Source organism: Diceros bicornis, chromosome 34 (genome assembly GCF_020826845.1).
Source record: "Diceros bicornis minor isolate mBicDic1 chromosome 34, mDicBic1.mat.cur, whole genome shotgun sequence".
In the NCBI taxonomy this organism is placed as follows: domain Eukaryota; kingdom Metazoa; phylum Chordata; class Mammalia; order Perissodactyla; family Rhinocerotidae; genus Diceros; species Diceros bicornis.
This window is the reverse complement of record NC_080773.1, coordinates 15,981,410-15,999,691: the sequence shown is the minus strand read 5'-3', so window position 1 is coordinate 15,999,691 and position 18,282 is coordinate 15,981,410. Positions and strand designations below refer to the sequence as shown.

Sequence of the window (18,282 nt, the reverse complement as noted above, 5' to 3'; positions counted from 1 at the left end):
AAAGGATAGAGTGGCCCCTTTCTCTACTAATCGTCTCATAATGGAGCCATCTAAATCTCATCTTTTTTTTTTTTTAAAGAACTGAGTTGACTTTTTTTAAAAATTATTTATTTATTTGTATATTTTCCCCCAAAGCCCCAGTAGATAGTTGTATGTCATAGCTGCACATTCTTCTAGTTGCTGTATGTGGGACGCGGCCTCAGCATGGCTGGACAAGCAGTGCATTGGTGTGCACCCAGGATCCGAACCCAGGCTGCCAGCAGCGGAGCGCGTGCACTTAACTGCTAAGCCACGGGGCCGGCCCCTAAATCTCATCTTGATTCCTCCATTGTCTAGGGATCCAGGCCTTTTCCGCACCCTCCTAGATCCTGGGGGAGTCAGAGGCCATGCAGAGCACTAGGTGAGGGAAAAAAAACAATAACAAAAAAAAACAAAAACCAGGGGTGAATAGGAACTGTTGTAATTGCCTCTATTTTCTTAAAGTATGTGTTCCTTTCTCCCTTCCCCTTCTCCACCCTGGTATTTTAAGGCCAAGGCCTGAGCTCTAGGCACAAAGCTGGTTTCCTTGCTCCTGCTGTGGTTTGGTTCCACCCACTAAGACAATGGGCCTATTTTTCTCTACAGTCAAAGGCCCTTGTGTTTGGCCCCAGGTGTTTCACCCGGAACTTGTGCCAAAGCTCAAGCCTTTCTGTTCTGTCCCTTCCGGATCATCTCAGAACCTGCATGCTTGTGGGTGGGATAGGGGATCCTGAGTTGTGATCAGGGAAAGGGAAAGGTCGTGGGAATCCCAGACAGTTGTGCTTGGGAGAGTCTTCTAGGCCTGTTGGCAGAAGAAGCAGAATTGTGGGCCAGGACAGCTGAGTCCTACTGATGGTGACTGAGCTCTGACCTTCAATGAGTAGATCTGTTTCTCTAGCCCTTAGCTTTGCCTGCTGCACAATGAGGAGATTTGACGAGATGAACTCAAGCCCTATAGCTTGAATGCCCTGGCCATGCATTGTCTTTTCTCTTCCTCATTGGAAATCTGTATCATCACTTCAAGGCCCAAGGATCCATCATCAGATATAATAAATTTGGCTAATGTCTGTATGAGAGGGGACTAACTCCAAGGTATCATGTATCTGGTTCACTGGCCTTTTAGGCTAGAGTGGAGTGGGTGGATCTTTGTGGCCTGGTCTTGTTTTGGGATTCTCTTTGGTAGCAGGAGACGTGGAGTCCTGCCAAATTGTGAAAGTCTTGACTACCAGCCTAAGGAGTCTGGACTCTTGTGAGTGGGGATCTACCAGAGGCTTTAAGTGGGAAGTGGCCTGGTCAGACCTGTGTTTGGGACATGCACTCTGGCAGCTGGTTTGTTGGGAGAACTGTGGCTGTGGAAGGTCCACAAGAGAGTCTAAGATCTGAACTGGGAGATCAGAGGCGTGGAGAGCAGGGGATAGGAGAGCCATTTGAAAAATTGGCAGGCCTTGGTGAGTTACCAGAGAGGAAGAGGTGGTGAGGAGGAGGCCTGAAGATGATTCAGAGCTGTGTTTAGTTGGGGGTTTTGGGTGGATCAGATGTCATTAGCCCTGAGATAAGGATGAGGGATTGGTTGGCTAGGGACTGAGATGCTAAACTCAGCTTTGGATGTTTACATATGATGCCTGTGGACTCTCCAGGTGGAAATACTGTGTGGGTACTGGGGAGAAGCTATAGAAGGAGGCTGGAGATGGAGTGAGTGAGTTGGGGAGATAGAGATAGAGAAGAAGGAGTGAGCCCAGAGTCTGTACCTCTAGGGTACTGCTCTACCTGGTCTCCTTGTCACAACCCAGAGGGCTTTTCTCTGTTGATCAGAGTGACTTTTCAGTGACTTTGGCCCAGATCGATATTCTTAGCCTGGGGGTCACATGTTAATTGCCTAGAGGAAAAAAAGGACTTTTGGAAAAGATAATAGAGAAAAGCATGCAAACAAAACAAATCCTATAAAACACTTTAACACTCATTATAAAACATAAAAGCACAATGTAAATTTAAAGTTTTATAGAGAATACAAAGTCCATAGGGCAGAAAGGGAAAGGGTGACAGTAGGAGGGCAAAGAGGAAGAAGTAACTTAGAAGGGTTAAGCTAATAGCTAGGCTTCTAGGCCATAAATCTCCTTGGAAGGCTCCCTATAGCTTAAAAATTACTTGGCCTGTCAATTTCTTGGGAGTAATGAGTTTTATATGTATACATTGCAGCATAAAATACAAATAGCCAAAAAACATGGTGTGCTTACTAATTATCGTACAGCTGACAGCTAGTGCAACTAGGTGTGTACCAGTAGAACAAGTTATAGCCAACAAATACTGTGTGCTTACTACATGCCAGGCAGTGTCCTGAACACTGTAAATAACTGGATTACCTCATTTGATCCTCACAACAGCACATGCGATGTGTGCTTTTATTAGCCCCATGTTACAGATGAGGGGAATAAGGTGTAGTCATTTGCTCAGGGCCTTGCAGCTTGTGTGTTGGAGCCAAAATTTGAAGCCAGGCCACCTGGGGGACTCCATAGCAGGTGCTGTTAACCTCTCAGCAGTCCAGTGGGGAAGTGATACAGTAGGACTTCTCATAGAGTGGTCCTCAGACCATCTGTATCAGAATTATCTGGAATGTTTGTTAAAAATTGAGATCTATAGGTCTCACCTTGGACCAACAGAAAGCAGAATTTCTCAGACACTGATAATTGAGACTTACTGACTTGGGGCTGGGTGTCTGGGTTCTGGAAGGCAATGGAGTCATGGTTTCTCTAGTCACCCACAGTTTGGGTCATGTCCCTCTGTGAAGTTGACAATGTAGTCTATGTGTTGTTTCTTTCTCCTGGCTATTGGAGGGGTGCATTCCATTCTGAGATTGGGTGAAATCATGCTGACGTTAATGCTGGAGGAGGTATTTTGAGGCAGTGTCTCCCATTCACATTTTCCTTTCATGCTTCATTTGCTTCTATCCCCTCTATACCCTCTCCCCACCCACTCCCTCTCAGGGGTGGGTTTTACTTCTCTCTCTGACCCCTAGTTGGCTTACCACCTGAGTGGGACAGAGATGGGGAGGGCTGGGGAACATGGTGTAATTTGGTGCTCAGCGAAGGACGTGCCCTGGGAGAGGAGCAGTTACCCTGTGTTTCCTCTCAGGCCCAGCCAGGCTCTTACATGGAGGGAGAACTTTCCATGAAGTTTAGCTGCTTCATGCTGAGAGCAGTGGTGGGGAGAGTGGAGTTGCAGGCTGAGATGTGAAGTGGAAATCCCATTACCCACCACAGTGGTCTGCACACATCCCATGTTTTCTGAAATGGAGGGTTAATCTCCCTAAGGACTTGGAGCCAGGTGATGCAGATAAACAGGAGTAAATATGAATCTTTCTCTCATCCACTAGCAAGTTTGCAGGGCTGATCCACTTACACCCTCTACCTTGAATGAGGACAATGGAGAGTTTTATACAGTTCACTTTCGGGCTGTTCACACACTGTGGCCTTGGGGAGATCTAGAGGTGGAGGGAGAGCCCTGGCTGAGAGTGAGGAGAACTGGTTCTGTGTCAGCTAAGCTACCAATTTCCTTTTTTACCATGGGAGAGTCACTCACCCACTCTGGACTTGAGGTTTCTTATCTGAAAATTGTTAGATTTGGGTGAGATAATCTTTCGTGTTCCCTCTTACTCTGAAGTCCTGATTCTATGATCAGTAGCAGGTGTGGCAGAGCCCTGAATTCTTTTTTTTTTTTTGTCTCATGTGCCTGCCTTCCCCCAAATGAGCAGGTTGTGACTTCTGTTTGTGTCTCCTCCTGCAGAGCTCTGTGTTTCCATGGCCCACTGAAGATGCCCACTGTGGGTGTGGTGAGGAGAGTCTCTGGAGCCTGGAGCCCCATTGGCCCTGAGGAAGGAGGGCCTACTTGGTAGGTTTCCTGCCATTGGACCAACTTCTCGTGTTTTGGTATGATAGGACTTCCCTTCTTGTTCTCCCACCTTCTTCACAACCTACCTCTGAGCATCACATTTACTTTCCAGAGTGGGCTATGATTGTTTGATAACTTTCCTGGCTGTTTGCTGCCTGTGGGTCCATGAAACAAATAACAGGAAATTCTCATAGCCATCAGGGTCTCTGCTTCATGTTTTCCTCTTTCCCCACAGAGCCTGACAGAACACACAGGGCACAGGGAGACACATGTGCATGCTCTAGCTCCCAGCATTCATAGATGGTGAAGGCTGGGGTGGGGTTATATCTTTAATATTGTCTGGGGGCCACATAACACATATGTGAACGCATCTTGTTCCTAATGTCTTGTATGTTGCTGCCACTTCAGAGTGGGTGCTATGAATGTGCACGAGTGTGTTACCTGTGCCTGGGCGTGTACATATGGGTCAGAGCGTGCAGTCAATGGCAGTTGATGCCGAGAGGAAGTAATTCAGGAGCTGGGTTCGCTCCCTTGATGTTTCTCCTTTTGCGCAAAGTACTGGTAACTTGTGTTGTCAGAGGGCTGATTGAAAACACGTTAGAAATTTCCTTAATCTGGTCTGAAATTCACCTTGTTTTATTCTTGGGTGTGTTACATGTGAGGGTGTGGGGAGGTGGAGGATGAAACACCAGACCTTCCTGAATAGTCTGAGATCAGTTCTAAGAAACTAGATGTTGATTTTTTAGCCATCACCACCCTTGAATTTGTGAATAGGACCCAGAGGGTTTGAGAGCTTCTGTGGCAGAGATATCATCCTGTTCTGGGAAGATTAGAGGCATGTTGACAAGCAGTAAACAGGTCATATTTGTGGCTTGTTTCTATCCAATATTTAGGCATTCCAACCTTTAAAAGCAATTTAATTACACTGATACTGTCCTCTACCTACCAAGTGCCAAGTGCTGAATTTTCAAAGATAAGTGAAATTCAGTCCCTATCCTCAGGAGCTAGTAGTTGCTTTGCTCTTAAACAAGGCTTTCTGGGCCTAATTCCCTTAGTATCCAACTCTGCCTCACACGTAGCCTCTGGGGACCCTCAGAACCGGACAGGCGAGGTGAGATGCTGGAGCGGCTGATGGAGGAGAGTGGGGCAAGGGTCCAGCCCTTGCACTTTCTGACTCTCCTTTTCAGGAGCACAGTGACCATGGGAATAGGAAACTGGGCTTCCTAGGGAATGCTGTGGTAGGTGATATGGTGGGGATGGCAATTCTTATGCTCCCTCAGCTCGTCTCTTGGCTCCTTAAGCTCCAAGAGCATGCCCTCCAGCATTCCTAGAGATGGAGAATGAGAGTATTTCCTTGAAGTACTGGAAACAGGCTTTGTGAGCTACACATAAGAACATTAGCAGTGGCAGGCAGGGCAATTTGATGCCTGGGGAGTTGTGGAATTTATGGAAGTGTCTTGTGGAATTGTCTCCAGGGAACTAAAGTTACTTGCCTCTGTTCAGATCAGGAGGTTGGGCAGTAGCTAAGGGTGGGGCAGAGAGAAAGATGTACAAAAATGCTCAGATCAAGTGGTGCCAAATATTGTCTAAGGTTCCCATACTAAGTTCGTATCCCCTCTACCACAGCATGTCCCCTCTGCCATACTGAGGCACTAAATCAGCTGGGATGGGACTCTCCCTTTCTGTTGAAAACCCATTCTGCTAAGGCTTTGTGATGCCCTCTTGTAACTTCTTTTCGCCTTCAATACTGTTTTTGATATTTATTGTAGCCTGATGTCATTTGTGCAAAATAACTGGGGGGAGAGTGAGGGACATATTTCCAGACCCCATGTTCTTAGGGTTGACTCTGGGCCCTGCACATTTCTACTTTTCCAGGATGACCCTGGGAATTTATTTCTAACCTTGGTCCTATTGTGGCTCTTGCACCAGCCCAGCTTCTCCCTAAATACAATTTAGCAAGAGAGAAAAACAGAGATAGAGAGAGACAGAGAAAGAGAGAGGAGAGACAGAGCGAGCTTTCAAGCACTGGGATATGTCAAGTGTCGATGTTCCTTTGGAGTCAGGTAGACCAGACTTCAATATAAATCCTTGCTTTGTCCTTTATTAACTGGTTGACCTTGGCAAGGGACTTAAGCTCTCTAAGACTCAGTTGATACATCTCTAGAGTGGAGATGATGCCTACATAATAGTTATAATAATAGCATCATGTATTGATAACTTTACACTTATTAATTCAGTTAATCCTCATACATTTCTAGGAATTAAGTACTAGTGTAGTAGTCATCTTTCTGATGAGGAAACTGAGACACAGAGAAGTTATTTAGCAGGCCCAAGTTAATGTAACTTATAAGTGGTGGAGCTGGGATTCTGAACTTGGACAGTCCGACCCCAAAGCCTGTATCCTTAACTACTGCACTAGGCTGTGTAGTTCACAGAATGTTAACAAGAATTAATTGAAATAAACACTCTGGGCCGGCCCCATGGTTTAGCGGTTAAGTGCATGTGCTCCAGTACTGGCGGCCCGGGTTCGGATCCCAGGCGTGCACTGATGCACCGCATCTCCGGCCATGCTGAGGCCGTGTCCCACAGACAGCAAATAGAAGGATGTGCAACTATGACATACAACTATCTACTGGGGCTTTGGGGGAAAAAAAGGAGGAGGATTGGCAATAGATGTTAGCTCAGAGGTGGTCTTCCTCAGCCAAAAGAGGAGGATTAGCATGGGTGTTAGCTCAGGGCTGATCTTCCTCACAAAAACAAAGAAATAAACACTTGAAGCACTGGGCATAGTGCTTGGCACACAGTAGGCACTCAGCAAATGGTAGCTGTTACCACCAGATCTGAGAAGCCTGCTTTGAGGTGGGCATGTGGAAGATGTGGCCTTGAGTCAAGGTGAGGCAGGATAGACACAGGTCCTCCTGGCAACCTGGAAGTTCGCACAGTGTCAGGGCTTTGGAGGCTGAGGGGCCTGAATTCCCATCATGTCTCTGCCACTTTTTAGTTGTGTGATCTTGGCCATTTATTCATCTTCTCTGAGCCTCAGTTTTGTCATTTGTGAGCAATTTGTGAGGATCAAGTGAAATAAGATAAACGAAGCACCTAAAATAGCAAGTTACATGCCATAGGTGCTCAGTAAATGTTGTCAGCCACGGGTGGGTGCCGTGGGACATGTGGAGAATTATACAATCCCTCGTCTTTAAGGAGGTTATAGTCTGGGTGAGGGGAGAGGTGGTAAGACAAGTAACCATATAGATCACAACGTCAGGACTGCATGTTCTATAACACAGGTCATCAGGTGTAACAGACAGTGAGAGCTTTGGGAGTTCAGGGGTAGGAGAGCTGCCCGATGGGCTAAGTGGGTCAGAGAAGGCTTCCTGAACAAGTGCACCTTGTGAATGTGCAACGATTGGAGAGGAAGGTGGAGGGGCATTCCAGGGAAACATCTGAGATGAGGCCAAGCAGCATAAGTTCAGGGGATGGAGAAGAAACCAGTTGGATTGGAACCAAGGGTTTGTGGGGGAGACTAGAGGGAGATGACGTTCAATAGGTAGGTGGGGGCTGTTGTGAAGGGCTTTGAATGACACGTGAAGGAGTTTGGGATTTATCTGAGGAGTTTTGAGGAGGGAAATTACATTCAAATTATGATCTTTTTTCAGTCACTTATTCTTTTAACCTCTCTGGGCTTTAGGTGCTTCATCTTTAAAGTAAGGAGTTTGGACGATGTGATTGTAAAGGAGTTTCTCTAGCTAAGGAGTCTGTGATTCTATGATACAGGAAGATGATTTTGACAATAAAGTGCAGAATTGGTTGGAAGGGAGAGACTGGAGGTAGAGGTGTTATTTAGGAAGCCAATGCAATATCAGGCCTGAAGCTTTTTACTGCTGCTTGTAAGAGACTCCAGGTGTAGGTAGGTAAGGTCTTTACTGTATGTTTTAGGGACTGTGACATTATAACTTTGTAACAATTTGAGTTCTGCAAGATCCTCCCCAGGAGACACTCGCTCTTGGGGCACCTGGAGAAGTGGGGAAATTGGTAAACTGTTCCAGGAAAGGAGTGATTATTCTGTGGGCTTCAGGTTTATATCATTCCAGTTCTGCCATGAACCCGAGAAGAGCAAAAGTAACAGGAGTTTCTTATTGTTTGTCTTTAGATGTTGTGTAGAGTTTTCCAATTTACAAAGTGGTTTCACAGGTATCATCTCATTTGCTTCTCACCACAGTCTCCTGAGGGAGATCAGGCAGGTGCTCCCTCCATTTTAGTGGATGAGGAGAGGCCACAATTTCTCAGTTTCTCAAATCTAGGCCTCCTCATTCTAAGAGCAGTTAACTTTCTCTGCTCCATGTTCCTCAGACAACAAATAGGAGCTCACATCTTCTGTTAATTAGTTAATTCAACACAAATTTATTAAGTTCCTCATATGTATCAGGTACTCCACTAATTTGAGGTCCACAAGAGGACATATATTTAAGAAAAAATATATTTTTTTCTGATTATAAAAAGAATATGTGCTTATTATAGAAATTTTGTAAAGTAGAGGAAAAGATTTCCCTTATCACACCACTTGGAGATGTAGATATGTTTAGACTTTTCTTTGGCCCATTTTTCTACTTATTGAGATCATACTGTGTATACAACTTTGTATGCTGATGTCTTTCACTTGTTATGAATTTTTATATTATTAAAATTTTAACAAACGTTTAGAAAATGACTGTATAATGTTATATTAATGGATAATTCATAACTTAATAATTTCCCTATTATTGGACATCTGGGTTATTTCTAATTTTTTTCTCTTTTAAATATCGCTATGATAAACATCTTTTTGCTTTACGTTTATATTGCATTTCTAATTATTTCCTGGGCTATATTTATGAAAGTGAATAGATAATTTGGTCAAAAGATTTGCTTGGACTCTTGATAAATATTGCCAAATTGTTTTCCCAAAACTTCTTAGAATTATCTGTACTTCCACAGGCATTATATAAGTTGAGGTAAAGGGTTTTGAAATGGGAAAAGAACCTGTTTTGGCAAGGGTGAACATGAGGAAGACCTCGGGAAGCAGAAACTTGCCATTGGAGCCTTGCCCAGATGTTGCCCTTAGAGAAAAATATTAAGATACCCTAAAGGATAGAACCATTCTTGACAAAGATCGGGCTAAGATCTATTTTGCAGACAGGTTTTGTTTTTTTTTAGAAAAAGACAGAAAAAAGGTGAGTTTCAGGCAGCAGAAGAAATTCCAGGGTCTCATAATTAGAGTGCTGTCTAGATAGGGCAAAGGAGGCTGCTGCCTGGTGTGCTCAGTTCAGGCTAAATGTCAGGAGAGTGCAGAAAGAGAAAGGCTTTTCTCTCTCAGTGGTCAGAACCTGCTTCCATCCAGCATTGCCCAGGGTTTGGTGAAAGGGAGTGAAAAGTAAGTGAGGCCAGACACTTGGGGAGCTGGTTAGGGTCCTGAAGAGCCAGGTCTCTTGTCCAAGGAAGTTCAGACCTCGGCATGTGTTAGCCAGTGAGAATTCTCTGGTTAGACTTCAGTTATTCTTGGTTGAAAATTTCTGTTTTTTTAAAAAATTCTTTTGTATTGTCTTTTCTTGCTGTTGTTGCTAGTTCCTACTGGATAATTAGGCAGTCTTAGCTGAACTAAGTAGAAAAGATTCATTCCAACGTAGCCAGCATAACCAGGGTGGTTGGAAGAGCCACTCTAGGAAGAACATGGCCATCCCATAGCCCTTTTTATAACTTTAATAGCACTTATTGTGTTGTCATTATGCCTTGTTCTTTGAGTACATATTTAATTTCTCACGTTCCTCTGAAGACAATTTAAGGACAGAAACTGAATTTTTGTTTTTGATTTTTAAAGTATTTGGCAAGATACTACTTACATTATAGATACCCAAAAAGATTTATTAAATTGAAGACTTGTCTCACACATGGATTCCAGTAAATACTTGATACTTTTCTTTCTTTCATTGAATCATTCAATCCCTCTATAAGTATTGAGTTTCCTGAATCCCTACAAGATACTAAGCATTATATTAGGCACTGGGTCTACTAATGGGAATACATACTAAGGGTTTTAGTGCCCTAAGGAGCTCAGAGTCTTGTGAGAGAGACAGTCAAGCAATTATAGAACAGAATGACAAGTGTTGCGATTGAGAGACAGATGGGTGTCATAGGAGCACAAAGGTAAGTGTTCTAACTCATTCTGGGGTGAGGGTGGAAGTGTTGAGACCAGTCAGAGAAGGCTTTTTTCTTTCCTTTTCTTTTTTTTTCAAGAGCTAAATTCTAAAGCAGGAGTGAAAATTGAGGGAAGGATCTTCTAGGCAGAGGGAAGAACATGTGCAAAGTCAGTGATGTGAGGGATTACATATATTCAGGGACCTGCAAGGAGCTGAGTATGTTGTGACAGAGAGTACAGAGGGATGGTGGTTAGAAACAAGCAGGGAACAGATTATGGAGAGCCTGGCATGATAGGTGAAGAAGTTTGGCTTTTATCCTTAGGGTGATGGAGAGCGGCATCTATATTTAGGCGGGGCAATGACATGATCAGATTTGTGTTTTAGGGAGATCACTCTGACTATCAAAGTGCAGAACAAATTGGATCGATGAGTAGGGGGAAGATGAGCTGAAAGTGGGGCAATTTAGTGAGGGAAACCCCAGGAACAGGATAAATTGAGTTAGCTGTGATCGCTGCTTCCTTCTTCTCTAGGATACCCCTTTCCACTTTTAGGGACCATGTCTCTAGTACCTGCCATAGCACCTGGTGAACAGGAGGCATTTAAGAAATGCTTCTTAGATATCTCACTGCTCTTTGTATCTCCCAGCCTAACACAATGCCTGATACTTGGAGGTGCACGGTACCTGTTGGTTAGCTCCACTGCTGTGGCTTGTGTGAGCATCTACTGAGCACTGATTTGAAAGTAAGGTGAGTACACTTTTTCCTCTGGTCACAAACTAGGCAAAATTGCTTTTCAGGTTAGAACTGACCTTGAAGATATATTTTGCATGTCCCTTCTCAAGATGTCTTCAGGGGGCCAGCCCCGTGGTTTAGCGGTTAAGTGCCCGCGCTTGCTGCTGGCGGCCCGGGTTCGGATCCCGGCGCGCACAGACACGCTGCTTCTCCGGCCATGCTGAGGCCGCGTCCCACATACAGCAACTAGAAGGATGTGCAGCTGTGACAGGCAGCTATCTACTGGGGCTTTGGGGGAAAAATAAATAAATAAATAAATAAATAAATAAATAAATAAATAAATAAAATTATTAAAAAAAAAAAAGGATGTCTTCAAAGACATTCCCCATCTTGTGATGAGTCTTTCTTCCAAAGTAGACAGTAGGTTCCTTTAGGGCAGGAAATGTATTTGTATTCATTTTTGTATTCCCAGGACTTTTCACAGTGCATGATACATAGTAGGTGATGTTAGACATTTGTTTCATGAATTAGAAATTCACTGTTTTGGACTTGAAACATGTTTCATGAAATATGTTGTAAAGGTTGATTAGGTGCTGATTTCTCCTCAGAAGCCTTTTAAATCTATAGCCCAACAGGGGTAACTGAGCATGTCTAAGGCCTGAGAAGGAGAGAAACTCTAAGAGATGGGAGAAGTTAGCCAAATGAGAAGTAAGTTAGTTCTCAGAAATATTTAGCAATTGAAATGAAACAATTTCAAAGGTTCTGGGCCAAAGCATGTAGGTTCTTAGAAAGTCCTGTTCAGGAGATTGGGAAGTTCTGGGTTCCCTTTACCACCTACCATTATACAAATGGCTTTTGGTTCTCCTCTTGCACTTTAAACTACAGTTGAATGAGATGACTCACCACCTTCCTGACTTTGTCTTTTTGTTTCTTTTCTTCATTAGGAATGTCCTCCTCCGTTATGCCATTATCATCATCCTTCAATTCACTGCTGAACTGCTCTTTCCATGGAACCCTGTGGAAGAAATAGTCTCTCCCTACCCCGAACATCTCAACTTTTAGATCCCCTCATGGTACTTAATGCTATCTACTGGAATTAAATGTGGGTTATCATATATAAATAATTTAACTATGAGTATTCCATAGCACAAGGCCTTTAAATGTGGAATGAAAAGTGTGGCTGATTTGTATTACTAACTCAGTAGATAGTTAATTTACGTGTCAACTTGATTGGCCCATAGGGTGCCCAGATATTTGGTCAAACTTTATTCTGGGTGTTTTTTTGAGGGGGTTTTGGATAAGATTAACATTTAAATCGATAGGCTTAGTAAAACAGATCAATTTTCATAATGTGGGTGGACCTCATCCATTCAGTTGAAGACTTGAATAGAGCAATAAGATGACCTTTCTCTAAAAGAGAATTTCTCCTGCTCACTGCCTTCCAGGTGGGACATCTGCTTTTTCCTGCCTTCAGGCTTGAACTGAAACATTGGCTCTTCTGGGTCTTGAGCCTGCTGGTCTCTGGACTGGAACCACACCATTGGCTCTCCTGGGTCAAGTTTTCTGACTTACCCTGCGGATTGGGACTTGTCAACCTTTATAAACGTGTGAGCCAATTCCTTATACATCTTTCTTTCTTTCTTTCTATCTATCTATCTATCTATCTATCTATCTATCTATCTATCATCTATCTATCTATATCTCTCTATCTATCTATCTGTCTGTCTGTCTGTCTGTCGGTCAGCCTTTATAAACGTGTGAGCCAATTCCTTATAAATCTCTTTCTTTATATCTGTCTATCTATCTGTCTGTCTGTCTGTCTATCTATCTCTATCTTTATCTCTAGGTATGTATTCATCCTATTGGTTCTGTTTCCCTGGAGAACCCTGACTAATACACTTAGGGTCTGGATTTTAGAAATATTCTAGAGAAAGGAAAAGAGTTTTATCTCCCTTTCCAGGAACTGGATTAACATGAGGCACACTTTAAAATTGATGCTTACCTCTGATACCTTTTCATCTTCTGAACCCTTTTCATGTGAACTCTTCTCCCTTTTCCAAGATTTCAGGCACACAGGACTTTGAGGCTTCCATTAGCCCTCCACTGTAATCCCTCACCTAGGCCCACCCTGTTCCTCACTGAAGGCCCAAATTTTCCGTGCTTTTGAGTCCTCTTCCCAAGCCCACCCCATCAAAGCTCCCAACTCAGTATGGTAGATTGGAGGTAGGTGGTGGGAGAAAAGCAGTCTGACTGTTCAAGTGATTCATACATAGTTGAAAGTTCTCTAACCTTCTCAGAATCATTTGCTAAATGAATTGCATGAACTATCAAGTGGTTTAATAAAGTGGGGTGAAAATTTTAGGTGGAGTGGGGGTGCTATCTTTGAGTAATTGCCCAATGGGTAGGCAGGGTAGCCTTCCTGGGAGTCAGTCTTAGAGTCAGCACCTCCTATGCACTTACTGCTTTGACACATTCTTCCCTTTTCCATCTCTGAAACCACAACTCCTTTAAAAACAATACCAAATAAGCATTTCCGCAGAGGTAGTAACGGAAATTCTACTGCTAATACAAGAAGAGAGAAAGAGGCATGATTTTCATGTTTCCATTGGATCTTTGTATGTTAGCAAATACTTATAGTTTTAAAAGGCCCATTTTAGGAGACTAGAAACTGTTTTAATGAGGATGAGAATTCAGTAGTTTAATATTAAGTGTTGCCTTAAATAGAGAAAAGACCTGGTAGGAGAGCAGATTTTAATGAGGTATCAGAGGCATCCTGTTTGAGAAGATGTTGGTAAGTCAAGTCTGCAGGGAAGCTGCTCTGGCTTAAAATACTTAGCACCTAGCATATGATAAGATAGCTCTTCCTTCCAGGATTCCCCTACCCCAGAGGAGGGGGGAATTTGGGGGAAAGATCATGATTATAATGTGAAACTACAAACTCCCTTTCTCTATTTTAATATTTAAATGTATTTAGATCTTTCTCATATTAAAAAAAATCCCTTTTTTGAACCCTACTTCTCTTGCCAACTTCCACTGAATCATTCTCTTCCTTTTTAATAGACAGACTTCTTTAAAAAGTTGTTTTTAGTCACTTTCTCGTTTTTTATCTCCCATCTACCCCTCAGCATCGCAGCGTTGATTTTTTCCTCCCATCATGCAATTGAAACTGCTCTAAGTAAGGTCTCCAGGGGTGAAGTTGTCTCCAAATACAATAAACCCTTCTCATCCTTGTTTCACCTGATGTCACACACACTTGCCACTGTTGACCACTGCTTCACTCTGGAGCTGCTGCTATGGCCCTCACTCTGTCTTCCCACCAATCTGGCCATTCCTTTTCACTTTGGCCACCTCCTCTGATCTGCACATCCCATAAATGTCAGTGGTCTTTAGAGTTCTATCCTATGCCCTCTTCCCTTTCTATATATACTCACCTGGCCCTCTGTGGCTCCAGTTATAATCACTCTCTCTTGAGTTGTATATCTCTGTCTATTGGATATCTACTTTTGAATATGGAACATGTCCAAAACTGAGCTTACGTTACCTCCAAACGTGATTCTTTAAAAAAATATATATTTTAGTGGCTGATAGCCACAGTGATCTCTGCCAGAAACCTGGCCACATCCTTGAGTCCTCCCTTCGTCTAGTCAGTCACTGAGTCTTGACAATGCTGCCTCCTAAATATCTCTCTAACCTGTCCACTCCTATTTCCAACCTTACTCACACTACTGATTCAGGCCACCATCATTTCCTTCTCTAGATCACTGCAATGGTCTCCTCTCTGACTCCCCTCCTGGCCTCCAGTGTAGTTCCATGCCCCCTCTAATTCACGGTCCACAGTGCAGCTAGAGTGGTCTTAGAGAACAAAACTCTGATCATATCTTTTTCCATTATTAAAATCCTTTAATCATTCCCTGTAGCCCCCAGGATGCACTTTGGTCTCTTCAGCGTGGCTCACAAGTTTTTTGTCATGTTACAAATTTAAAAGACCTCAGTCTTCTCCAGCTTCATCTGTGCCAGTCCTGCCCCTCATCCCACCCCAGCTCTTGCACTTTATGCTCCAGTCACCAAACTACTTTAATTCCTTAAATGCCCCTGCTCTCTATAGCGCCCGGGACTTTGTACTTCCTCAGTCTGCCTGGAACACTCCTGACATGCCTCTTTATTTTCCTATTAATTTTAGTTATCCGTCAGGCCTTGGTTCAAACATTACTTCTTCTGTGATCCTATGCTAACACACCAACCCCAGATTATGATCCTGAAGTGCCCAGTGCTCACCCCTTTTGTAGCACTTACCATGCTCTCCTGAGACAGCCTGGTGAATGTACTGTAAGCATCTTGCAGGCAGGGTGTCCGTGTCTCATTGTTGAATTCCTGGGGCCTAGAAAAGTACCTGTCACATAATGGATACTCAGTAAATATTTGTGATATCAGTGAATGATTTATCCTAGTGACTTTGGACACATTTCTCATTAAACCAGTTGAACAAACGGTGCAGAGCTGGTAGGGAGTGAGCAGAAATGAGGCCAAGGCCTTGATGTCAGTTTTTTTAAAAAACTAAAGCAAATCTTCAGCTGGCTATGGATCTTAAAGGACTTATCGGATAGTATAGCTAAATCTAAACTTCAGGCAGCTGACATAGGCCTCATCCAGGTCTTAAGATTCTTTTTTTTTATATAACAGCTTTATTGAGTTATACTTCATGCACCAGACAATTCATCCACTTAGAGAGTATAATTCAATGGTTTTTAGTCTATTCACAGAATTGTGCAACCATTACCACAATCAATTTTAGAACATTTTCATCACCCCAACAAGAAACTACATACCTATTAGCAATCACTCTTCACTCCAATCCCTCCGCAACATCTCCTCCCTCCATCCCCTGGAAACCACTAATCTACTTTTTGTCTCTATGACTGCATATTGTGGATATTTCATATAAATGGAATCATACAATATGTGGCCTTTGTGACTGGCTTCTTTCACTTAGCATAATGTTTTCAAGATTATTCCATGTTTTATCATGTATCAGTACTTTATTTCTTTATATTGCCAGATAATATTCCATTGTAGACTCCATTTGGTTTATCCATTCATCAGTTGATGGACATTTGGGTTATTTCCACATTTTGGCTATTACAAATAATGCTGCTTGTTAACATTTGTGTACTAGTTCTTGGGTGGACATACGTTTTCATTTCTCTTGGATATATAGCTGGGAGTGGAATTGCTGGGTCATATGGAGGCCTTAGGATTCTTAAGAATAGAGGTTTCTTTAGAGAATAAGCTTACAAAAACATAAGCACTAATAGCTCTTCCCCTTTAATTTGTTAATTTGGTGATAGGCAAGTTGTACAGATGGTTCTTTGAAAAATTGAGATTAATCAAATATCTCTGTCTAATGTAAAGTAACCAACGAATGTGCAAAGTCTAATTCTTCTGTGTAGGGTAATAAAGTCTTTCTGGGTTTAAATGGAAGTGAGAGAATTTGGTGTCTGTTTCTGTGTGCTTCCACTCCCACTCCAACCCACCCCTGGACCACACAGAGGTACCTAGGAAAGCTTCAATTGGGGGAGTGTGCGTATTAGCGGATTTGAGCCACAATTAACTCACTGCTTACATGTCTGTGTTTACAGTGGGGGTTTTGTTCCTTCTGTATTACTCTTCTCTTTGACTTTTCTTTTCTTTTTTCTACACATCTCTGCCATCATATACACTCCTGTTTATCCTATTCCTCCCGTTCTGCTCAAACTCTTGGTCATATCAAACTGTTCCTTGGTCTTATTTAAGTTAAGATAATAAAGTTATGAGACTCACATGAGTAATAGGATTCTTTTTACAAGTATATCATATCCAGGTAAATATGGGCACCTAAAAAGTAGTTGTGCTGGGGGGCTCTATGTTTATTCCAAAAGTTCTGTCATTACTCAAAATGTTTTGGTCACTTATGTAGAGTTATTCCCAAAACTGGTCATAGCCCTACAAGAAGATCAGTTTCACTTCATTATAATCACAGTTAGTATCTCAGGGAGCCTGCCACTCTGCTTGTATTTATTTGTCTTCCAGTTCCCAGTTCCCCTTTTCCTTCCTCGCTCTAGTCCCCAAGCAAGAAGAGTTCTGCGTTCAGCTGAGGCTCCAGTGTGGGGCAAGGCTGGTGGTCATGGAGAGCAGTGAAGGAGATCGGCATGCTCTACAGGATGTTGACTTTAAAAGACATCATGCTTAAGCTGCTGTTTTTAGTGTGTTCTCTCCAGTGTCCCATTTCTGCTTTGTGACCTTTTCCCCTACATTTTTTACAGAAAAGAACCATCAAATTCTAGGCCTGGGGACATAGGCTTGCAACATCCTCCTCTGAGTTTACTTGGGGAGAATGGGTAAGGAGAGGTACTTCAGAGGGCTCCATTTCCTTCTGCTCCTGGGTAGTTAGTTAATGTTCTACCAGCAGTTCCCACTCTTGGGGAGAGCAGGATCATGTTCCAGCCCCACATCACTGCTCAGGGCAGAGGGCACTTTGTACAGAGAGTTGTGATTCGAGAGAGACCTGCATCTGACCTTCCTACTTCATCTTTAGAGTCCAGCCATCTATGGTCTTGTATCTTCTCAGTTCTCAGGCTCTGGATCTTCTTATTCTCTTCCTCTCTGAGTCTCTTTTCTAGGGGGAGAATGAGGAGGTTTACTAGTAGGGGGAAAAAGAAACCTTGAAGTTTGTAAAGCAAAAATTAACATGAAGCTGGGCTCCCTGCCCGTCATGCCTCCCTCTCCTCTCCAGCAGTTTCTGAATCCCCCCAAACCCCAGTGAGATGTTAGCTGACTGTACAAATATGTCTACAGGATTTCCTCAAAGATGGGGCTGTGTTTGAAGGCTTTGTGTTTTGGCTACCATCTTATCTGCTTTTCTCTTTTCCAGAGGATTCTACCTCTCACAAATAGGTATGAGGCCAATGGTCTAGAAATTCAGCCTCCTTTGACACTTTGTTAGTCTCAGAATAAGTGATTCAGAGGCTGTTTAGATAACATAGCTGTGGGGAGAGAGAGAAAGGAGGCATTGGACCTCCTGCCAGGGAAGGGGCTGGAGAGCACCATTGGTGAATGCACATCTCTGGAGCAGAGTAAGAGAGGAGGTGGGAACAAGGATGAAGCTAAAGGAAGGCAAAGAATTGTGGGGACTGAGAGTATAATCCATAGGGGAATCGTGAGGGGGTAGACAGAGGCTGCTGGTGGTCCGTCCCCACCTCCCTGAAAGAAGAGCTGCCTGATAGTGCCTATTGTGGGTGTGGCCTTAGGCTGGGTTCTGGGGATATAGAGATAAGTTAGACACAGTCCCTACTTTACAAGTGTACAGTCTAACAAAGAGAAGATAAGTGACAAATAGGAATTAGATGAGATTTTCAAAATGTGTGGCATTGTGGGCTGGGATACTGCTGCCACTACTAACAGCTAACATTTATTGCTCACCCACTGTCTTCCAGGTGTTT

The 18,282-nt window shown here is 43.2% G+C and overlaps 1 long non-coding RNA gene across 1 annotated transcript; it reads left to right on the top strand.

The window, feature by feature from the left end:
* The first annotated feature begins 3,803 nt into the window (after positions 1 to 3,803).
* LOC131396916 (uncharacterized) lies at positions 3,804 to 12,409 on the top strand. Its single transcript, XR_009216703.1, has 3 exons — positions 3,804 to 3,903; positions 11,752 to 11,880; positions 12,253 to 12,409. It is a non-coding gene; the product is annotated as an uncharacterized LOC131396916 (long non-coding RNA).
* The last annotated feature ends 5,873 nt before the right edge of the window (positions 12,410 to 18,282 follow it).